At 37.5% G+C, this 20,774-nt stretch overlaps 1 long non-coding RNA gene across 1 annotated transcript; it reads right to left on the reverse strand.

Moving 5' to 3' along the window:
* Positions 1-2,102: 2,102 nt before the first annotated feature.
* On the reverse strand, positions 2,103-5,439 carry LOC122093241. The gene is made up of 4 exons (XR_006144393.1): positions 5,299-5,439; positions 5,056-5,154; positions 4,499-4,571; positions 2,103-3,072 (listed from the first exon to the last, which is right to left on the reverse strand). It is a non-coding gene; the product is annotated as an uncharacterized LOC122093241 (long non-coding RNA).
* Positions 5,440-20,774: the final 15,335 nt, after the last annotated feature.

Genomic DNA, 20,774 nt, shown 5'->3' on the forward strand with positions numbered 1-20,774 from the left:
TGCTGCCACCTTAGCCTTCCATCAGGCCGTGCTCAACCTCGACCTCCATCAGGCCGTGCTACCTCCTCGGCCTCCATCAGGCCGCGTTTTCACCTCGGCCTCCAACAGGCCATGGTCCACCTCGGCCTCCAGGCCGTGCTTCCACCTCGGCCTCCATCTGGCTGTGCTGCCATCTCGGCCCGACGTCAGCAACAAGGTTTCCAGAAACTTGTTTTTGTCCACCCCTACATTCAAGGAACGTAATCCCTATTCCGGAGGACAGGACTCTATCCACTACACATCATCATAGACGTCACACGGTTGGCCTTTCTGAGTTAAGAGGGGAATATTCTTGGGAATATTCCAAGAATATTTCCAGAATCACAGAGCCACTCCCTTGAGGACTCCACGCCTAAACAAGACTCTTCACAATTGTCTCCCACTTGCCCTCCATCAGCAGCCTATAAATACCAAGGTAAGCCTCCATCATGGGGGATCGATTACTCACTTCTCTTACTGGAAAAACTCCCTTAAGCATCTGTTGTGGAAAGATCTAACTTAGGCGTCGGAGAGTCCCCTGTCGGGTCATCCCGGCTCTCCCCTGTCATCTCTTCTGTGCAGGTCGGCCAAAGCACCAGGAACTGTAGGGAAGATCGTCCGGTCAATTTTTTCCACATCAGTTTCGAATCCCCATTCACATGATTATTAAACTCTGGATCATACTCTGTTCATTAAAACTACAAGTCTAATGCAACCGCAGAATGATAATTTGGGTTCATTCTAGGTATAACCTATCTTCCTAAGCACTATCGTCTTTCACATATGTTTAACACACTTAGTTCGGTTAGTTAAAGGCTATAATCGATACAAACAAAATTTCGATAAAAAATATTGTTTAAATAAAAAAATATGAATCATAGAAGCATATTCTTTAAACTAAATAATTCAATTTAAATCATCCACAAAGGGATGGAGCCTCAACATCAAATAATCAAGTATGCTTAGACCATAAATTAAATAACAATCATCAATAGTTCATCTACATGTAAAGACAAAGGGGATTTATTCGCTCATGGTGCGAATCAAAGAAGGACAGCAATGATGATGTTCTTCCACAGAGAATGAACACAGGTGAAGAGATTCAACAGCGATGTGATACGATGCAATGGTGGTGATGGAACCTTGGTGCGATGGCAATAATCTCTGGCAATGTTGTCCAGGAAAATCCGTCCAGAAGAAGGTTTGATCCAAAAAGAAGGGGGAACCGTGAAATAGGGAGAAAAACTAGCCCACAAATAATGGAGAAGCACTCCTTAAATAAGGAGTATGTGAAAGAGCAAAATGATGGAATTTATAACATAATAATTCTTAAATCATAATAAGGATCTTTCCAATACACTATGAACCATTTCAATACAAGAGGGAAAACGACATACTATTCATTGTCGATGGCATATTATTTTCAGCGGAGTTTGACGTAGCCATTGATGTGGTCCTTGCATGAATGAGCAACATTCTTCTTCTTCAATAGAGGTAGGTTTCTCCCCTTAATATTTTCTTAATGCACTTTTTTAATGGGTGAGATTAGTACATAACCATACAAGGGGGGACCTAGTCTCCTTTAATAACACAATGCCCATCTCCCATTAAGGTAGGTCAATCGATTAGAGAGCAATCTTCCCTATTTGCAACCAAACTAATATGATGAATATCTTTAATAGAATCCAAGCTAATTGGCAATCAAATCAAATATTGGGTTTTCATAATGAAACCCAATCAATGGTTAATTGAGACATATAAGAAAATAAATCATACAATCTCCTATTTGAACCATTTCATAACAACCCAAGTTTTATTTTAAAAAAACAAGTTAAAAGATTTATTTGTTAAAACGACAATTCTTGGATTCCAACAATTTTAGAAAACAACTCAATGTGAGCACTTTAACAAAACACCCCATCCTTGGTTGCATTCAATAATACATTGAATGAATGAAACTATTGATAAGAGCTATGGCGGTTATGCATCATTTATCAGTCGACTAATTCCCTTCCACAATCACAGTATCAATAATCCCTCCCAAATCGGTTCTTAAGTAGAGAAACAAATAATAAATGGTCCAAACAATAATATCTCATTCATATCGCAATAATTGTATACACAAAGATAGAAATGAGAAATGATCAGGAACATCCATAAATATGATCATAACAAATAATAGAGGGTGTCTATAATAAAACGTGACCAATACATCAAACTCTAGTAAGACCCATATCAGATATAAGATCTACAAAGTGCTTAGGCACAATTGCCTTGGTCAATGGATCTGCAATCATCAGACTTGTCTTTATGTGAGATACATACACCTTCTGTTCCTGAACAGCTTCCTTCACAAATTTGTACTTCACTCCAATATGCTTTGCTCTGCTAGAATGCTTGTCATTCTTGAAGTAGTAAACAGCGGCGACGTTGTCACAGTAAAGTCTCAGCGGTTTCATGATGGAGTTGACAACCCGAAACCTAGAGATATAATTTCATAACCAAATCGCCATTGATGTGGCCTCAAAGCATGCCACGAACTCTACTTCCATGGTAGAAGTGGAGACACAAGTCTGTTTCTTGGATTTTCAAGAAATTGCCCCACCAGCAAGTAGAAAGATATAACCAGATGTAGACTTTCTGCTATCGAGGCAACTGACAAAATCAGAGTTGAATAACTGGTCACTTCTAACTGATCAGTTGCTCTATAAGTAAGCATGTAGTCTTTCGTTTCCTATAAATAACACGTCACCTTCTTGGCAGCCACCAAATATCCATACCAAGATTACTGATGTATCTGCCTAGCATCCTAACTATAAAGCTAATATCTGGACGAGTACAAGGCATGGCATACATAAGACTTCCAACGGTTGAAGAATAGAGAATGCCTTTCATCTTTTCTCGCTTCAAATCATTCTGAGGACATTGGCTCAAGCTAAACTTATCACCCTTAAGCACAAGAGTTGTCACACCACGTTCACACAGAACTAGACCGGTGACGGGGCTAACATCTGTTAACCCAAAACCTGCCTGGATCATCTGACGCAGTAGCCACTACATAGCATACACACAAATAAAGAAAGTAAATTCTTTATTTAAGTAGAAGTCTTACATGTATATACCTGTAAATATCTTAATACTCTTGATACCCAAATTGTATTACATAATACATTTTACATGTGGGCCCATAGGCATGATATATACACAAGAAATACAATTTAGATATCCAGAGCACAAATTGTATTACATAATACATTTACATGTTGGCCCATAGGCATGATATATACACAAGAAATATGATTTAAATACCCAAATAATCTTGATATCCAAATTGTATTACACAATACATTTACATATGGGCCCATAGGCATGATATATACACAAGAAATATAATTTAAATATTCAGAGCACAAAAGGGGTAACATCACAAAATAATAATAAAAAAAATCCTGGGATGGTATCAATGATGCTGTCCTGCAACATAACTCTCGCACGGGCACTCGGCTCTGTGCCCAAGATCTTTGGGGACCCACCAGTCCTTAACTGAAAACTTCACAGTGGGTCCTGGCTCTAGCTCTTTAGCCAGATAACCTGCAAGATCAACTAAAAAAAATAGGTGTGCAAGTGGGATGAGCTCACTAGCCCAGTAAGTGAAAAGAAAGACCAAGCAATCATTCACAATATAAATGCACCTGTATGCATGCGCATCCATTTTTATTAACCTAAATCACTTAAGCAACATTCTTAAGTCATAGGTTATGTTCTACTCACAACCACCGTGCGTATATGCCTTGAGTAGGAGTTGCGAACTCCATCCCACGATACACCTATAGGGTTGTCGGAGAAGGCCAGCCGTGGGAACCGAAAAGTAAATTACTGTTTCTCAATGACATTAAAGTAAAATGGGCCTTGCCCTGCATTAAAGTAAAATGGGCATTGTCTTGCATTAAAGAAAAATGTGTCTTGCCCTACATTAAAGTAAAAGCAGTACGATTGTCCCTCTGATTATATCACCAAAGTTGTCGACCGTCCTAGTGATCGGCCAGGCTTACTTTTAACCGCCACCGTTGGTACACAACCTCAGGTTTCCTCCATTGTAGTACAGAAAAATATCATTCCTAACCATATGCTTCTATATGAGATAGTACGATTGCATAGTACCATCGCGTCTCATACCATGGGCCACCAATGCATTCGTCTCCAAGCCGACTACGACATCTAATCTAACAATGCATCATATTCAATAATTTAAAATCATCCATCTCATGACTCATAGCAAGAATAAGCATATGATAATAAAATATTTCAATATAATAAATTATAAATGAATTTCATAATGCATAAGACAATGCATACAAATGGCATTTGTGGATGACTAGTCTACACACAATAATAATGTGATGATATGGCTAGTCTACAACAATAATGGAATGATACAAAAATACTCCAAAAATAAAGTCAACGTCCTCTTCCCACTTACCTAGATATGTGCAATGTTTCACCCTTGGTACGAGAAAGATTCGGCGTGTAGTGACGTGATTTTCTAGTAGAACCTATCATAAAAAGGTTAAGTTTAGCATATCTCTACTCTAAGCTCATAACCAACAAGGTACGATAATCCCAACATGTTTAAAATCACTAAAGAAGGTTTCCTGATATATTTGGTCCCAATCAAAACCCGATGGGTCTGACTAGTAGGTCAACCGATGGGCCACGTACCCACTGGTCCTTACCCACTGCTCTACTCAAGGGCTCTGTCTAGACCGACGGGCTAGGAGCGATGTGTCAGGTGACCACTGATCCTTGCTCACCGATCGAGCTAGAAGCCGAACTAGGATAGGCAGGCTCCGGATTGGTGGGTCTTCCAGGGCACTTACCACTCAGAATCGGGATTTTACTGTTCACTTTCATTCTTCATCCCACCTTGGGAAAACCACAAGGGGTCGATTCGACAGTATTTTTCACACATCTAAGGTCCCATATTATGATTCTAACATAGATCTAGGATCGATTCTAAGTTTTAGGCTTGGATCTTACCTCTTTGCTCAAGAACACCTTCAAAAATCCCTAAATCTCTTTTCTGATTCAAGAAATCACTAAATGCTTCTCAAATCTTACGATTTCTCCTTCTAAAACCTTCAAAAAAACATGTAGGTCTTTCATTAAATCTTAGATTCATATTCTCAAAGTGAGATTAACAAGATCTAAAAGATTTCTACCCGAATCATAGGGTTTCACTTAGGGTTTCTTGAGGGTTTATGAAATATAGCCCTTACTCACCTCAAATCATAGATCCCAAGACAGGGATCACTTTTCCGATATTGGATTCAAAAAATCTAACCCCAACGTCGCACAACGAGCATCTCCTTTCCTTTTTCTTCCTTCTTCTTCCCTTCTCTTTCTTTCATTTCTCTCTCTTCTTTACTTTCTCACCCACCTTGTAAAACAATAAATAAGGGAAAAGAAAAAGTAATAAATGCTATTTATACATGGTCAAACTATCTGATGACCAAAGTGGTAGGTCACACTGGTGGGTCTGACCCACCTATGGCCACCCACCGGTCGGTCGAAACTTAGTCGAATAATTGGGGTTTCAACGGTAATCGGATCCCGACACATGTCTCACTCCCAATATATGATTTATAATATATACTTAACATAAAATATGACTATGGACCTTTATTGTGCATACATGGCCTTGTGATACGTGTAAGTGCATAGCTTAGGCACGCAGACTTCTCTAGGCACCGAATCAAACTCGTCTGGCCATTCCAAGTTCAGGGTCACCCTTCCTACCATATTTCATAGAGTACCCGACTCAATTTGATCGAGTTCAAATCCTGCATGACCAAACCGAACCAACTAGGTAATTAGACTAGGTTTAGAAAGTAGGGTATCACAGGAGCAACACTAGATCTGTAAGTCTTTATATCATATCTCTCAAGAACTTTATCAATGTAGGCTCTCTGTGATAGCCCAAGTAGCCGACGAGATCTATCTCTAAATATCTCGATGCCAATAACAAAAGATGCCAAGCACATATCCTTCATTTCAAAGTTCTCAGAGAGGAATGTTTTCGTATCCTTTAACAAACCAAGATCATTACTGGCAAGCAAAATATCATCTACATACAGGACCAGGAATATAAACTTGCTCCCACTGACTTTCAGATATATACACTTGTCAAAAGTGTTCTCTACAAATCCAAAAGACATAATGATGTGGTTGAACTTTAAATACCACTGTTTAGAAGCTTGTTTAAGTCCATAAACTGATTACTTAATCTGCACATGAAACTTTCCTTTCCTTGTATACTAAATCCTTCTGGTTGATTCATGTGGACTTCTTCCTCTAAATCCCATCTCACATCCATCTGGTGAAGCTCCAGCTAATAATGAACCACCAATGCTAAAATGATTCTAAGTGAGTCCTTCTTAAAAACAGGAGAGAAGGTCTCATGGTAGTCAATGCCTTCCATCTGAGTGAAACCTTGCGTGACTAATTTGGCTTTATGCCGTTCAACTTTCCCCTTCGAGTCACGCTTGGTCTTAAATACCTATTTACAACCAGTCGCTTTCGATCCTGAAGGTAGTTTAACTAGCTCCAAGATTTTATTATCACTCATGGATTTCATTTCGTCTTTCATGGCATATACCCATTTATTAGAATCATTATCATTCATAGCTTGTGAAAAATTTAAGGGGTCATCCTTGATTCCAATATCAAATTCAGACTCTTGGAGATACACTATATAATCATCCGAAATAGCGGACCTTCTCACTCTCTGAGGTCTACCCTATACTTCTGGCTGAGGTGGAGGTAAATCCACAGTGTTCTCAATGACAACGTCCTCATGGAGTGATACATCATCTGTAGTTTGTTGTTCCATAAGATCATTACCAGTGGTAATTTATGGAATAACAATGTCATTATAATGTATAGGAGCTGGAAGTGTAACCCGGAGCTCCTCAAATACCACATTATGTGGTTCAACACTCTCACTAATGTCGTCATCCTCTAAGAATCTAGCAGTTGAAGTTTCCACAAACCTAGTACTATACTTGGGTGCATAGAACCTGAATCCCTTTAACCATTGGTAGTATCCAATGAAGTAGCAGCTAATGGTTCTGGGGTTAAGTTTCCTTTTATGTGGATTATACAATCTGGCTTTAGCTGGACAGCCCCATACGTTTAAGTATCTCAAACTGGGTATCTTTCCCGTCCATAACTCATAAGGATTTTTAGGAATTGACTTACTGGGAACCCGATTCAACACATACACAGTTGTTTTCAAAGCTTCACCCCACATAAACTCAGACAGTGATGAGTTGCTTATCATACTACGAATCATATCCTTATAGGTACAATTATGCATTTTTGCAACTCCATTTTGTTCAGGTGTACCAAGAAGTGTATACTGGTGAGTGATACCCTTCGATTTGAGGAAATGGACAAATGGTCCCTCAACTTGCCCTAGGTCTGTATGTCTATCGTAATACTCACCCCCTCTATCAGTTCTCACAGTCTTGATCTTTCTGTCCAACTTGTTTTCGACTTCGGCACAAAATGTTTTAAAGATATTTATACTTTTAGACTTTTTCTTTAACAAGTAGACGTAATAATATCGTGAGTAATCATCAATAAAGGTGATGAAATACGTCTCACCAGTAATGTTGGGGTCAAATGGTCCATAAATATCTGTATGAATTAATCCTAACAGTGCATCACTCCTTGTGACAGTAATTTTATTTGTCCTAGATTGCTTATCTTTTATGCAATCTATACAAGTACCAAAGTTAGTGAAGTCCAAAATAGGAAATACACATTCCTTCACCAATTTCTCCATCCTAGGTGTAGAAATATGACCTAGATGTCTATGCCACAAGGTTAAGAAAACAAATATCCAGTAAATACTAGATTGTTGTCTTTATAAATTTAAAAACATTATTCCCAAACATAAAGTCATAACCCTCAGAATCAAGTTTTGATAAAGAAATAAGATTTCTAGAAATAGAGGGGACATAGAGAGTGCTCAATAAGTCCAACTGGTATTCGGTATCCATTATGAGTCTACAAGTGCCGATTGCTCGAACTTCAGACTCCATCTGGTTCCCCATGTAGACGATACTCTCACTAGGACTTGGGCTCCGAGTTGAAAGGGATCCCTGCATGGAATTCGATATATGCACTATTGCACCAGAATCATTACAAGGAACGTCAACGAGATTGATATGAAAACAAACTAGGATAGAATTATTATCCTTCTTTTTTAACCAGGCTTGACGTTTCTAATAGTCCTTACGTAGATGTCCCTCCTTCTTGCAGAAGAAGCATTTCACTTTGTCAGAATTCTTGCTGTCAGTAGGTGGATTGAATGTCTGCTTCTTTGGTGCAACTTTAAAGTTCTTTTCCTTCTTATGTTTATGTGACACCATGTTAGCCATTTATCTTCCTCCTTGCTTCAATCTCTGTTCCTCCTGAACGCACTTGCTCTGAAGCTCATTCAGATCCCATTTATCATTATTTGTGTTGTAGTGGATCTTGAATGCTTCAAATTTATGAGGAAGAGATTGAATGATCAACCCAACTAGGAAAGGTTCATTTAGTATTTGGTCCATCTTTGCTAGTTCTGCAAATAAATTTACCATTTCATAGATGTGATCAGTTATGCCACTGCTGCCATTATATTTTATGTTCACTAATTTAGCCAAGAGTGTGTTTGCAAGAAACTTGATTGTGGTAGAGAACCGCTTTTCAATAGACGCCAAATATGTCTTTGCATCATTAGAGTCAGGGATCGATCCTTTGATAACCTTTCCAATTGTTTTCTTGATAAACAAAAGGCACAACTAGTTTAATTGGGTCCACTTCTCATGAAGACTAATCTCATCTGCAATACTCTTATTAGTGAGATCAACTGGCTTCTTAGTGCGCAAACAATAGTCACCATTGACAGTAGTCAGATAGTATATTAGCTCCTCGTGCCAATCCGAGAAGTTTGAGCCAGTAAGGATGGGAAAGGAATTAGGGATAGCCATAGGTGATGGTCCTTCTGAAAGAAAACATAAATACATGCTTACATATGAATAATACTTTGAGTTTCAATAATACTAGAATTGTAATTCTAGAAAGAGCAACATATTACATTAGTACAATCCATCATTCGAGATCAAGAAAGTAATATGCTAGTGGTTCATTCAACAGGTGTTGGAAGTCACCTTTAGGACTAGAAATCTATCTAAATAGTCAAGCAAAGATGTGTGCCTTTGGATACTCCCATCTTAACCCAACTGTTGGACTAACAATTTATCATAATGTCCTAAAAAATTATCTTTAACTTGATGTTATCACAATTATGTTTAGGATTAATAGTTGTGACCATCAAAACTATGATGAAATGTGTACCTTTGGATACTCCCGTTCAACCTAATTGCATGATCTAATACCCTAAACTAATTACAATAATTATGGGATAAATTTTTATTTATATTTCATGCTAACAGTTAAATTCGACACAATTGAGAGAAGTGTATACCTTTGGATACTCCCACTCTTCTCAGTCATGTGTATGTCATTAATGCCTTAAAATAGGATTTTATAATATCATTTATTTAATGATGTTTGGATACAGTTACTTTTAGTTGAATCACTTTGAATTTATTGATCCGCTTTGACGGTAATCGAATCACTAGTTTTCATAGTTTTATCCCTAAAATTTTAACAACTAATCATTTATAACATCATTAAATTATTAATTAATTATCGGTCATCAATATGTTATCTTAAATTTCTTCCATAATAGAAAACATAGAGAAAGATGGAATCAAAATTAGATTTAAAATGAATAGAGAATCACAGTGGAAGCGGTTATTTAATGATTCTGTCATATAAAAAATTGTGTCACTAAAAGGTTAAGTTTATGTCTCTAATATGTGTTTTTTTATTACTTAAAGTTCCATCACATAAACATGTTTGTTTTCATAAAAAGAAATATGAAACATATATTCAACAAACAGAAACAGAAAAACAATTTCAAGAAATAGAAACAGAAAGCTATTTCAATAAATAGAAATAGGAAACTGTTTCAATAAACAGAAACAGAAATAGATATAAATAAAAACAAACAGATTTATAGACTAATTTTTATTTCAGTTTATTCAAGCATTTTTTTTAAACAAAACATAACTCGTCGAAATATTTCGATTAGTGCTAGAAAGTTGACCGACGACGGTTAGATTTTGGCTGATAGCCGACCAACCCAACAAGTAACAAATCTTGGTCGGCGAGTCAGGTCATGGGTCGACTCGATTTGGTTTGGTCCAGACATATTTGGTCCAATCAATTTTGGTTCAAACAATTGATTTGATTTGGTTTGGTTCAATATGATTTGGTTTTGGATCAAATAAACCCCTTAATGGCTATTGAGCTTAATGGGCTGCAGTAATGGATTTAAGTCCTTTTGATTTGAATCAAACATTACATGGCTAAAGCCCATATCCAAATCACTTAAAAAAAGAAATAAAACCTAGCCCATCACTATAAAATAAAAGAATAGAAACTCAATATTTATATCATTAAAAGAATTTAAAAAATCCAACCAAATATGTATTATGATAGGAAAGTCCTCATCTCAATCTCAACCTAAATTATATTAATAGAACCTTAACCTATTATTACAACATCTTTAATGGTTGATTTCAACTTATGACATGGTTGATTTTAGCCTCTTTAATAGCGTTCACCCAATAATAAATAATTCAAAATTATTCTACTAACAAAAATACTTTCATGGTTGATTTTAATTTAAAAACGATCCATAACCTATTGGCAAACCCAAACTCTGATACCACTGATGGAATTTATAACATAATAATTCTTAAATCAAAATAAGGATCTTACCAATACACTATGCACCATTTTAATACAAGAGGAGAAACGACATACCGTTCACTGTTGATGGCGTGTTGTTTTCAGCGGAGCTTGAGGCAGCCATTGATGCCGTCTTTGCACGAATGAGCAACCTTCTTCTTCTTTAATGGAGATAAGTTTCTCCACTTAGTATTTTCTCATTGCACTTCTCTAATGGGTGAGATTAGTATGTAACCATACAAGGGGGGACCTAGTCTCCTTTAATAATATAATGCACATCTCCCATTAAGGTATGCCAATCAATTAGAGAGCAATCTTCCCTATTTGTAGTCAAACTAAAATGGTGGCTATCCTTAATAGAATACAAGCTAATTAGCAATCAGATTAAATATTGGATTTCCGTAATGGAATCCAATCAATTGTCAATTTCGACATATAAGGAAATAAATCCCACACAAAAGAGTGATCGCTTGTGTGAGTTGTGGTTGAGAGAGAGAGAGGAATCATAGAAGAGAAATATGGGAGGGAGAGATGAAATAGGAGATATATTTTAGGGGCTGGTTAGGACAAGGAGAGAGAACGCGAGTAAGATGGAGAAAGATGGATTTAGAGAGAGAGAGAGAGAGAGAGAGAGAGAGAGAGAGAGAGAGAGAGAGAGAGAGAGAGAGAGAGAGAGAGAGAGAGAGAGAGAGAGAGAGAACCATGGGTAGGGGAGAGAAAATTGGGAGAGAGATAGAAAGAGGGAGCCCCTAAACATTCAAAAGAGGGAGAGAGATATTAAGACAAAGAAAGAGAAATTGAAAGAGGTGGAGTTGTATTAGGGGAGAACTGTGAGTGCAAGAGAGAGATGGATTTGGTCTAGGACAGAAAAAGAAGGACATTAGGGTGTGCATGAGATGAGAGTAAGGAGAAGAGAGAGGGAAGACTTGAGAAGGAGAGACCGAGAATGGGAGAAATTGTAGGGGAGAAGAGAGAAAATAGGAGAGAGATAGTAGAAGAGGGGAGAAAACGTGTGTGTGTGTGTGTGAGAGAGAGAGAGAGAGAGAGAGAGAGAGATTTGGACAAAAGAGAGGGAGGAATACATGAGAGAGATGAGAGAAAATAGAAGAGATATTTTAGAAAAAGTGGAAGAGGGAGAATCCTATTCTAATTTGGACAAGGAGAAAGAAAAGGGTAAGAGAAAGTAGGAGCAAGAGAGAAAGATGAGAGAAAGTAGGAGAGAGAGAGATCATTCTCTTCCATTTTTTTTTTATAAACTCTCCTTCTTCCAAGAAAAATCGATTCTATCCTTAAAACCCTGCAATCACAATAAAGTAGCAAAACTGGATCGATTAAATCATGACATCCAATAAAAATAAATAATTAAACAACAATAATTGTGACCTGATCACACTCCCCAACTTACACTTTTGCTCGTTCTCGAGTGAAGAAAGTCAAACTGCTCTGTTTATCATGCCATCAACTTAATGTAACATTCATAAACAAGTAAGAACATCATTGATTGATCAATAACAATGATTCTAAGCATAACAATACAATTCAACATAAAGTTAAACAATAAACAACATTCTCTTCTATGCTAGCCAACTCCTACTCTTATATTCAAAATCAACCATCGTAGCTAAGTCATGAGGTCCAAGTGCTATTATACAAGCTATCATTTTTACCATGCAATTATGATCATGTACTTTTGTAAAGGAAAATACTTTTTCTACTTTTTCACTTATCTCCTCCTTCTTCTCACCTGGTCTGCCTCGTAGCGGTGAAGAATTGGTCTCCAAACATGGTCTGGCGACTGTGGGGGGATGGGGAAAACATGATTTTTGGAGTCACCATCTAGGATTTAGGGCCTAGAACCCTATGATGGAGCCCAATTTTGATCAAGGGATCAAGCTTGAATAGGGGGTTGGATTCCTATGAAAGGATGGAACCCCCGAATTTGACTTCATATTTTGGTCTGTTCCAAAGATTGGAGTCTGTGTTAGGTTACGAGTGTGGGAAGGTGTTAGGCACCCACCTTGCCCAAATTTTTAGTCTTTCTACCAGAAGCTTGGATTTTGAATATTCTCCTCCAAGAATTTTAACAGCCTAAGCTAGCATTGAAGTCCTATTACGTGAAATAACGCAAACATATATACATAAACTTGCATGAAAGAATTGTAGGAAATTATTGAAATATCATATGAAATATAGACCTATATTAAAACCACATGAAATAATAAAATATGCATAAAATATTAAAAAATGTAATTATCTTATCTACATACATGTAAAATGCTCCATGACATGATAATTACGATCGTTATTTCATGTGAGGAACACATACGATAACACATAAAATGATGAAACATGTTACGTTTAATGTACAGACGCTAAAATTAATACATGAAATAAAAACAATAAATCATTATTTTATGCAATAGACACATAAAATAATATATACAGAGATGAGGTATGTATTATACATGCAAATGGAATTACGATGTAATATTTACATGATTACGACCGATGAAAATGGTGAAATTTTTGATAATTTTCCTCGACTCAGGAGCAATGATCTAATTTTCTCCTCTCTTTCTTAGAGAAATTAAAAAACTTACTGCGCTAAGGTAAAAAAAGTTGACAGGATTTCTTTGCTAGCGTATAAACATGGGATTTAGTTTTGGGGAATTTGAGCAAGGCTTTCACACTACATTCTTGAGATAGGAATTGACTGTGAAAATTTGGGTAGGCCTTTCGCACCATATTCCTAGGGTCAGAATCAACTCTGAAAATTTAGATAGGACTTCTGCATCGTATTCCTAGGGTCAAAATCAGCTTTGAAAATTTAGACAGGGCTTCCGCGTCGTATTTCTAGGGTCAGAATCAGCTCTAGAATTTTGGACAGGGCTTCTGTGCCATATTCCTAGGGTTGGAATCAGCTTCAAAATTTTGTGTAGGGCTTCCGTGCCATATTCCTAGGGTCAGAATCAGCTTTGAAAATTTGGGTAGGGCTTTCGCGTCGTATTCCTCGGGTCAAAAGTAGTTCTAAAAATTTGGACAGGGCTTCTGTGCCATATTCCTAGGGTCAGAATTAGCTTTGAAAATTTGGACAGGGCTTTTGCTCCATGTTCCTAGGGTCGAAATCAGCTTTGAAAATTTAGACAGGGCTTCCGCGCCGTATTCCTAGGGTCAGAATCAGCTTTGGAGATTTGTGTAGGGCTTCCATGCCATAATAAAAATATCAAAATTAAATACAAATGAACTTAAATAGAAGTTTCATACTAACCTGATATGGATGACGTGGACTCCGTCAACTTCAATAAGCTTGGCTTGGGCTATTCTTTTTCTTTCCTCTCTCTCTCTCTCTCTCTCTCTCTCTCTCTCTCTCTCTCTCTCTCTTTTGTAAAGCCTCTAGAACAATTTTATTTTTAGGGGTTCTCCTCTATTTTTTTTTTGGGTTTTATAGTGACTCGGGGTCACTATTTATAGAAGGGAGGAGGTATGCCATACAATAGCTTGCAAAGGGGGTGTAAAGATTTTTTAGGGCCGTGTAAGGGCTTACACTTCTGTGTAAGCCTTACAAGGATTTGTAAGGCCTTACACGGATCCGCGTAAGCCTTATACTGATTTGTGTAAGGGCTTACATATCCGTGTAAGCCTTACACGGATCCCTACCTTGTGGCACTCTATTATGCCCCGAAAAGCCCCGTGTCACCCCATTACGCATTCAAATTTGCCGTGGCACCCCTTAAGGCGTCCAAATATGCCATAGGTGGGCAGCTACCCCGTGGACTGGGCAACAGTAGCCGTTGGTGGAAATCTTGCCACGGAAGTAGCCGTAGGTTGGTTGGCACGATAGGGTTTGGTTTAGGGTGGTTTGGTTTGGTTTAAGATTTGGCTTGGGTTAGGGTTTAGTTTTTGGTTTAGGTTAGTGTTTTGGTTCGGGTTTAGGGCCTACTTTAGGTTAGGGTTTTGGTTCAGGTTTAGGGTTTGGTTTGGTTTGGTCTTGGTTCGAGTTTAGGGTTTGTTTTAGGTTAGGGTTTTGGTTCGGGTTTAGGGTTTGGTTTTTGTTCGGGTTTAGGGATTGGTTTAGGCTAGGGTTTTGGTTCGAGGTTTAGGGTTTGGTTTAGGTTAGGGTTTTGGTTCAGGTTTAGGGTTTGGTTTAGGTTAGGGTTTTGGTTCGGGTTTAGGGTTTAGTCTGGGTTTAGGGTCTAGGGTTTAGTTTAGGTTAGGGTTTTGGTTTGGTTTAGGGTTTGGTCTAGTTTAGGGTTTGGTCTGGTTTAGGGTTTAGTCTGGTTTAGGGTTTGGTTTGATTTGGGTTGGTTTAGGGTTTGGTCTAGTTTTAGGGTTTGGTCTGGTTTGGGGTTTGGCTTGGTTTGGTCTAGTTTAGGGTTTGGTTTGATTTGGTCAGGTTTGGGTTGGTTTGGTTTGGTTCAAGTTAATTCTAGTTTAACTGGTTCAAAGTTTAGGTAAGCATTACAACACATTTGGGTCTCCCTTTTTTTCATACAAGATATCAATGAGACCGTAATTTCGAGTACTTTCCAATGATACGGGAATCTAGCACATGCTAGGCTCGATTGTTGTATTCTAGAAAAAATTTATTAATGACCACTTTCGGTCACCCTTCCTTCATCGTTAAAAATATCGGGTTTGATCGATCACAAGTTCTGGACTTGTGCTGAAAATTCAACTTCTTTCCAAAAGAGAGAATATATGTCTCCTCATTACCTGTAATTTCATCATTGCAGAGGGGAGACAAATTTTGGTGTCTACAAAATGCCCCTCTTTGGCCGAGACTGTGTAACAACCGAAGGGCAAAGAAAAGAACAACAAAAATTTTCACCCTAGAGCATGTACTGTCGAGATCCTGCTCAGGAATAGGCAATGCAAAAGGCGAGCAATTAGACTTTGGTGGTAAAATTCGATGAAAACAAGAAATTAATATGATAGAATATCCAATTGACTAGTATCAGTATATCAAACCACTAGAACTGAATCATACTTAAAATGTCCTGGACTTGGCCAAGAATGCGAATATGAGAGAATTATCCCAAAGTATAATTACATTCTAATGAGAAAGAGAATACATACCTGAGAGATAACTCACTGGAAAAATTGTAAGGATATCGTTCTTATAACATACATCAGCTCTTCTGATCAAAATTGACCTCTTTGTAACATTTCTTGATACTTCTGACCTTATTGATATCTTATCATGAAAATTGATACTGAGATTAATATTTTCCTATATTATCATGGAAACGATGCTGAAATTGGCACTTTCTGGTACTGTTGTGGAGATGATATTCTTATTATATAATTCGGGCAATGCAATTGGCACTTTTTGGCGCTGCTGCATAAAAAAGAATTCTCATATGCATCTTGGCGCTGTCGGGGAAATGTCATTTTTATAATGACATTTTGGCATGGAATTGGCACTTTCTGGCGCTGTTATGGAGATGACATTCTTATTAATGCAATCAACACTTTCTGGCACCATTGTAGAAATGACTCTTTTCGTGGCTTTTAACACTGAAGGTACACTTATGACACTATCGGAGAAATGTCATTCTTATAATAGCATCTTGGCATGGAATTGGCTCTTTATGGTGCTATTATTGAGATGACATTCTTATTATATCATCTTTACCATACAATTGGCACTTTCTAGCATTGTTGTAGAAATGACGTTTTAACACTGTAGTTACACTTATGGCACTGTCGGGAAAATGTCATTCGTAAAATGGCATTTTGGCTTTTTTTTTTTTTTTTTTTTTTAGACTTGAACAATGTTTGTACATATGTTAATACATATCATGCAAGGATGCAATGGATGCTGGTGTTTTGTTATGTTATAACAATTTTATTTCTTTTATTTAGGTTATGCACGATTCCATTCTCTTTTTTTTTTTTATTTTCTTTTTTCCACCACTCATGTGAAGGTAGATAAAAAAGGCTAAATTTATTTCAATTCTAAGCTTAGGTATACAACAAACGAAAAATGGTTATATGGAAGTATAATAAACCAAAAAACCAGATCTTCAACTATCTTCACTCAAGTGTTTGGAACTCTTTATTCTAAAAGACCTTACACCACAAATCTGCTAGTAGATCTATGACACCAATGGATAGCTCCTCAGGGGGATAAAAGTTCAACACTTCTCCTAGATAAAATGAGTGGAAAGTAGTAGGACATGTGAGTCAAACCTATCAGCCTAACATAATTGCACCCTAGGGGTATTCATAATAGGATTCTCAATTGGTGACCACTGACAGGTCCATCTGATATTATCTTCAGTTTTCTCTTGAGGGTACTCCTGCCAATTAGCAATTGAGTGGAATTCTGGAATTTCCTTCCTTGTCTGGTATTGGATGGTTGTCAGCTTACTATGTTGGAAAGGCTTTAACAATTGTAGCTTCTCAGTTAACCAAAGTTGGAAAGCAGCAGGACACCCCTTGTAGTGATTTGTACCAAATTTCCCATAAATGACCATCTGTTCCACCCCTTTAAGTGTTTCAGCCAAGATTGTAGGAACAATGTCACAACCTGCTCGAAGTTGTAACACTACTTTGATGATGGTGGGAATAGCTCCACGTCCAAGATAACGCAACAAGTATTATGCAATCATGTAGAATAGATTGATATTACCTCTATGCCACTGATCCATTCCCTCTAAATATCCGTATAGATGTCTATTTTCTTAAAAACAATGAACTTCTTCATTTCCTTTCCATTCCATCTGAAGAATTCCTGGATATCCTTGGTGTAGTCTACTTGCAAAGTAAGACGAAAAAGCTTCCCTTTGGGTGGAGAGAGCAAGAAAGCTCTAAATTCTTCTAAAGTTGGATAAATTTCCATTGACCCAAATTTGAACACATGCAGGTTACAATCCCAATGCTTGGGAACTTCCTTCAGCAAATTATGGCATAATTCCATGCAGTGAATCTGGCTAAGAACCTGAAGATTTGTGTCTTCCAATAGCCTAGAATCATCCACATTCATGTTCACAATCCACCTGCATAGAGTCTCATCTAGAGTATTTACACGGGGATAAGCCATAATTGATTTGTTCCTGGATGACACAAGCAAACAACTTGATCAAAAAAGTGAAATAAACATATACAAGACATGGCAACAAGCTCACAAATATTTTTGTTCTCTGAGAAGATGCTTTTGATAGAAAGAAAAATATTTCATGGACCAATAAGTCCTTCATCATAATTCCAACTTGTACACTGAAGATAGGATATTATAGTTGAAAAGTAAACAAAAAGAACCACAAGTGGAGAATGATCTGACTTGTGATTGATAATGCCGAGTGGCGATTTTTGTAGACCATTATTGATAGAGAAATGAACTACTAGGAAAAACAAGTTGACTAGTAATTAAGGTGTCAAGTGGCAAGATGATGATCTTAAAGCCTTGCTCCTTTTCTTGGACACTCGAGACATAACTCTAGATCTCTCTCTCTCTCTCTCTCTCTCTCTCTCTCTCTCTCTCTTTTATCAATGCCCTAAGAAATTTTATTTTATTTATATATATATATATATATTAGAGTTTGGTACATATGAGATCGCACTCGAACATGGCGAGTTGTCTACGTATCCCTTATGAGGAATCATGTCAAACGTAGTTCAAGTCATTACCCTGAACTTAAACATAATTTTTTTTCAATTGATCCATATTAACCAAACCTAACAATTCATCTCCATCCAAGTCCATGAGTAGTACGGCTTTTCCTGGCAAGACTTTCTTCACTGTGAATGGACCACTCCAATTTGGTTGGAACTTTCTCCGAAGATCTTGTGTAGGTGCTCTTTGTTCTCTGAAAACCAAATCTTCAACTTCAATGCTGTGAGGACGAACATTTTTATTAAATGCCTTTGCCATTCTCAATTGATACTTTTTTAAATTATCCATGGCTTTCATTCTTTTTTCATCCAACAGATTGAGTTCATCATATTTAGCCTATACCCATTCTCCTTCTGGTAGCTTGCTTTCTATAAGGACTCGGAGAGAGGGGACTTGTATCTCAATTGGCAACACAGCTTCCATTCCGTATGCAAGAGAATACAGAGTTGCCCCTGTAGAAGTGCGAATCGACGTCCTATATGCTCATAGTGCGTATGGTAAGTGATCTGCCCAATCTCTATGCGTGTCTATCATCTTCTGGAGAATTACTTTCATATTCTTATTAGCTGCTTCCACTGCCCCATTTGTTTGTGGATGATAAGTGGTGGATTTATGCCATCCGATCTCAAACATGATGCAAAGTTTATAGACTTGCCTTCGAAAATGAGTGCCCTGGTTAGATATCAGTTGTTGCAAGATCTCATGTCGACAAATGATATTCTCTTTAGTAAACTTGGCCACCTTTGCAGCAGTGAGGACTGAATATGACTGTGCTTCCACCCATTTGGTGAAATAGTCAATTGCTACCAATATGAACTCATGACCATTTGATGCTTTGGGAGTAATTTTTCCTATAGCATCAATACCCCAAGTAGAGAATGGCCAAGGGGAACTAACCAAATGGAATTCCATTAGTGGAATATGTATGACATTGGCAAATATTTGACATTTGTGGCACTTCAAAATGAAATCTACACAGTCCGCCTCCATTGTGTGCCAATAATATCCTAATTTCAAGATTTTTTTGGCTAACATTCTTGCATTCATGTGAGGTCCACAGATACCTGATGTATTTCTTCTATCACATTCTGTGCCTGTTCTTCATCCACACACAATAGATGAATTCCATCAAACGATATTTTGTACAACAAATCACCTTGTAATGTGAATTAAGTGGCATTTTTTCTGAGAAACTTCTTTTCCCTAGAAGTTGCTTCCATAGGATATTTCCCTTCGCTGATGAAGTCCACAATAGGAGCAAACCAAGATCTTCCATCTATTGTCAAGGCATTCACTTAACTATGGTAGATGGACTTAACCTTTCTTTCAACTAGAAAAGGTCTCACTTGGACCATAGTACTACGCTCAACCATTGATGTTAATGTTGCAAGAGCATTGGCGAACTGGTTGCTATCTCTCTAGAAGTACTCAAAAGAGATTTCTTCAAAGTGCTTAGAGATCTTCTCTAGATATTCTTGATGAGCCTTTAATTTCTCATCTCTGGTCTTCCATTTCCCTTAAGTTTGGCAGATTACAATGGATGAGTCACAAAACACTCGGATTCTTTTTACTCCACTTGTCAGAGCTATCTCCAGGTCAATTGCACATGCTTCATATTCAGTAATATTATTGGTGCATGAAAAATTAAGTTAAAAAGATGAAGGCAAATATAGCTCGTCGGGTGTTATTAATAACACTCCTACCCCATAACCTCTTTGATTGACTGCTCCGTCAAAATATAATTGCCATGTGTTAACAGAGTTTTCTTCTTCAACCACCATGATTTTCTCATATGGAAAGCATCATCTAATGATCTTTCATCTTTTGTGGGGTGTGCAAATAAATGATCCGCAATTGTCCTGCCTTTGTTTGACATATGTAATGTCAAATTCTAAGAGTAATAACAACCACCTTGCCATTCTACCAGTGAGTGCGGGTTTTTCAAATAAATACTTGATAGGGTCTATTCTAGAAATCAAGTGAATTGGGTATGCCTCCATATAGTGTCGTAACCTTCTTGTTGCCCAAACAAGGGTTGTGCAAGTCTTTTCTAATGATGTATACCAAATTTCATACTCCAAGAATTTCTTGCTCAAGTAATAGATAGCCTATTCTCTCATTTTGCCTTATCTTTCTGAGCTAACATGGACCCCATCGAGAATTGTCCTACGGATAGATATAACAGAAGTGGTTTTCCCTTCACTGGTGGCATAAGAACCGGTGGATTTAACAAGTATTCCTTGACTTTGTCGAAGGCTTCTTGACATTG

Source organism: Macadamia integrifolia, chromosome 2 (assembly GCF_013358625.1).
Source record: "Macadamia integrifolia cultivar HAES 741 chromosome 2, SCU_Mint_v3, whole genome shotgun sequence".
Lineage (NCBI taxonomy): Eukaryota > Viridiplantae > Streptophyta > Magnoliopsida > Proteales > Proteaceae > Macadamia > Macadamia integrifolia.